At 49.6% G+C, this 4,260-nt stretch overlaps 1 long non-coding RNA gene across 1 annotated transcript in view; it reads left to right on the top strand.

Annotated features, from left to right (window-relative positions):
- Nucleotides 1–326: 326 nt before the first annotated feature.
- LOC144372552 (uncharacterized) overlaps nt 327–4,260 on the top strand; it is a 66,153-nt gene continuing 62,219 nt past the window's right edge. The window contains exon 1 of the long non-coding RNA XR_013432528.1: nt 327–1,335. This is a non-coding gene — a long non-coding RNA (uncharacterized LOC144372552). The remainder of the gene's footprint in view (nt 1,336–4,260) is intronic.

Raw genomic sequence — 4,260 nt, 5'->3', positions numbered from 1 at the left:
CCTCCACCAACATCATCTCCACCAAATCACCTCCACCATCACCTCCACCATCACCTCCACCATCATCACTACCTCTGTCAACGTTACCAAGTCTATTAACACCATTACCCCCAGCACACTCACCACCACTCTCATCATCTTCATCACTGACTCTATTGTTATCCTCACCATGACCTTCATCACCACCGCCACCATCAATGCCATTGTTACTGACACTTTCATCACCACCATTGACACTTTCAGCGTGTTTATTGGTGGTAATCACTGTCATTCATGAGAATGACAAAAATCATTACTATTTTTTATCATTAATGAGATATATCAGTTTGGTCCCTGCATTCAAAGGCCTAGAGAAAATTGATAGGTTCTAAGACAGAAAATAAAGACAGTGAGGATCAATACCCAGAGTGTGGGAGTATGGAGGCCTCTGATGTCCACATCAACTATGGCCAAAGAAGGCATCCCTTGCCGGAGTGCAGGTCTATCCTGGAGAGTACGTGGAAGTGGGACAGGACTGCAAACAATAAAGGCAGTGGCCTCCCATCCAGATGACCCTCAGCAGAGCCTCAGAAGTGACGAGGGCCCATAGTCAGGCTGGATGATGGTGCCCTGAGACATGGAAGCCCCAGGAGAGGGCCTGACAGCGGGACAGTGTCCTGGAGGAGAACTGGGGCTAGAGCTAGGGTGTCTGGCTCTCAGATTCTTTTCTGGATTAAGGATCGTGTCTCCCACATATTCTGGCACCCCTCAGTCACCCTGCAGTTCCGGTTCCCTTCCATGTTCTCAGCTGTAGCCCAGGCATTGGAGGTGACCCTTAAGATTGGCCCCGTGGCCTTGGGGGGCTATAAGGGAAGCCTATAGGGGACAGCAGCAGGTGCAGGGGGAGGGGGAGGGGGCCTTCCTCTTCCCTTCCATCTCCTCCCCACCCCCTGCTCCCTGCTGCTCCTTGTTGCTCTTCAGCCTTATGCAGCCCTGCAAACTCTCTACCTTCACCAGCCTGTGCTGCAGCCTGCCTGCCAGCCCTTTCTGGCTCTCCTTCCCTCTCTGGGATAAGCCAAGGTTTGACGTGCTCGGGGGAGAGCCATGGAGGTCCTCGGGGAAATTCAGGCTGCCCTGCTGGAGGCTGCTTCTTGAGTCTCCAGCTCAACAGTCCTCAGCCCCTTCACCCCATTCCTTCTGCTGCTCAGGGGGAAGACGGTCCGTGAGTCACCAGATGCTGCTGGACGCAGTGGCACACACTTGGGATCCCACCACCTCAGAAAGGCTGATGCAGGAAGATGGCAAGTTTGGGGACAGCTTCAGCCACTCAGTGAGACCCTGTCTTAAAACTAAAAGGTACTGAGGGCTTTGCTCAGTGGTGAAGTGTCTCTGGGATTAAGTCACAGTATTAAAAAGAAAAAGTCATCAGACACTTCTTGCCAAGCCTCAGCAGCTCCCAGATCACCCTGTACCTGGAGCAACCTGTGCCCCTGCTTTTTGAGTTTCCCTTCCCAAGGGGCGTCTCCAGGGGCTACCTAATCCTTCTAGACTCGTCATCATACAACATTCCACAACAGCAAGCACATGCACATGCTTGCATTTCCACTCGGGCACCGCCATGTGCCTCTGACAGGCAAGCTGCTCCACATCCTATTGTTCATCCTCACCATCAGCCACTGTCTCCTATAGGGCACTCAGCATGTGTCGTTCACATAGTAGGAGTTTGATCTACACTGGAGCATTTAAGCTCCCTACATCCCTGTGAGTTTGGTATTTGAAATGTGTTTCCCTTTTTGACAGGAAGCAAAGCTAGGACTTCCATAGATTGATGGACCAAGGTGATACCATGAGAAAGTGCAGAGTGGGCACTCACGTCTGGGTCACTCTGACTTCTGAGTATGCGCCCTAGATTCTGAATGACTGTGCTTTCCTGCCTGCACCCAACCCCCTGGGGACAAACAGAGCAGCATGTCATGCACACTGTTGCCCACATATAACACATACTCTACACACACTCCATGCCCAAGGTGCAGCCATTTCACACACACACACACATGTGCACATGTAGAAATGCACAGAGGACACTTTTAGGAAGAACACACTTTGTCAATCTAGTCATTTAATAAATGTCTACTGTGTGCTGATCTGTCTAGTTCTGCTGAACCTTAGGCACAATGGTCACCAAAGAGAGGCAGGAAATGCCACATCCTGAGTGTCTAGCATATGCCAGACTCTATGCCAAAGGAAGTCTGTGGTCATGGGGACGTGTGCAAGACTGCACATATATGCATGCGTATACACACACACATACACACACACACACACACACAGCACAGTCTAGGTAGAATTTGTCCTGGGCTATCACTGCTGGGTCCATGAGACTTAGGGACACTGGGACAGGTAGGTATCTGAGAGTGCATTATTTGATATAGGTGGCTGGGGGAGGTGGAAACTTTGGAGGTTATTGATCCTACTAGTTCAAAAGAACCTAGACTGCCCAAGTGGGAGGAAGGCCCCAGAAACCCAGCGCTGCTGTCTGCTCATGATTTCTGGTTTGGAGCAGAGAGGGTCCAGCCTGGGGGTGGTATATCCTGCCAGCCTCCACAGGCTCCAGGGCCCAAGCTACCTCTCTGGGCTCCAGGGACCCAGGGTGAGAATCTCTGAGCTTTCCCATGCTACTCCATCACTGCGGGCCTGACTCAGCTCCACTTAACTTCCCGGTATGGGAAATGGACAGGAAATTAAAGATAACTAGGTAGTTTGAGAGGATTAATGTTAAGGGAGAACAACATAATCATGTCATAGTTGCTATGGGACAGGAGAACACACCAAGGAAATGGAAATGGCTTCAGACCAGTCCATTACAAGGACAAGGGCAAGGCCAATAAGCAGACCACAGAGTCCTGAGGGGGGAACAGAAACGTCAATCACCAGGGAGTTGTCCAATGCAGTCCAGCCTAGCAAGGCCATGGGCCCAAGGAGAGGAAGGCAGACCAGGCTGTTGAAAGGCCTAAATGGGGCAAAAAGCTCTTCTGTGCCTGCTGGCTGGGGAGAGCCTTGGTCAGAGAGAGGGAGGAGGTGTTCCTGGGCTTGGAGTGGGCCGTCCTTGCCTAGGGAGCTAAGCCAGTTCCTCCTAAGTACTAATTTGGGAAGAACTCAAAGCCCAAGGACTCCAAGCATGGGAGAATCCCTGGTCAGTTGTTGAGAGCCACAGCCCAGTCAGAATGACTCCTGGCATTTGCCAGAGGGAATGGTTGAAAGGTGACGCCATCGAACCATTGAGATGATGATTTGAGTTAAGCTGTATATAATTGCTATGATGCTAGGTTGATTGAATTGTATATTTGACCTTTACTGTGGGCCATAGGGTGGCTCTTGCTGTGTCAGGCACCCACTACTTTGGAGTTCCTGTGAGTCCCTGTCCCCCCCCCCAGGGGTTCACGGAGATTAGACAGAGCCAAGTGTAGGGAGTGTGTTCCTGTGTGGTGTGTGCAGTGCCGGTGAGAGTTGGGGAATAAAGAGTTACTGTTTGAATCTATAAGGCTTTGTGGCAGCTCAGTTATTATGCCCAGCCAGACTGCAGCAGTCAGTATCACATTCTAGAAAGTTCCTGGAGCTGAAAGTTCAACTCCCAGTCCTGAACCATCCTAGCTGTGTGGCCTTGGACAAGTTACTTCCCCTCTCTGGAGTTGGATCTTCATGTTCACAATGAATGAGCTGTTGGAAGAATTAAATGAAGTGGAGTAACAACAGCTAATATTTACTGGGTAATTCACCTATGAACTAGCACAAGGGTTGGCAGACTTTCTTTCTGCCTGGGACCAGAAAATGAACATCTTATGCTTCGCAGGCTTGGAGTTAATGTTGCAACCGCTCATCTCTCTTTTTGTAGCACAAACCAGCCATGGATCATGGGTAAGCTAATCAATAATGGCTGTTTCCAATAAAACTTTATTTATAAACACAGGCAGCAAAACAGACTTGCCCGGCAGTTGTAGTTTGTGGACCATTGAACTAGCCACTGTGCTAAGCACTTTTAACTTATCTCATTTGATTCTCACACAACCCTGGTAAGTAGATACTGCTATTATTCCCATTTATCAGGTGGATAAACTGAGTTCTCAAGCTAACAAGTAACTGGTTTGCTGTTATAAAGCCAGGAAGTGGCTGAGCCAGCATTTTAACCCAAGTGGTTTGGCTTCTGAGCCTCTGGTGTTGATCTTTACAGGACAACCTCCCTCCCAGATTAAGAACAATTATAACAATCCTAATTATAAGAAC

This window comes from Ictidomys tridecemlineatus, unplaced genomic scaffold, assembly GCF_052094955.1.
Source record: "Ictidomys tridecemlineatus isolate mIctTri1 unplaced genomic scaffold, mIctTri1.hap1 Scaffold_1280, whole genome shotgun sequence".
Taxonomy (NCBI): Eukaryota; Metazoa; Chordata; class Mammalia; order Rodentia; family Sciuridae; genus Ictidomys; species Ictidomys tridecemlineatus.
This window is presented reverse-complemented; position numbering and strand designations above follow the sequence as displayed.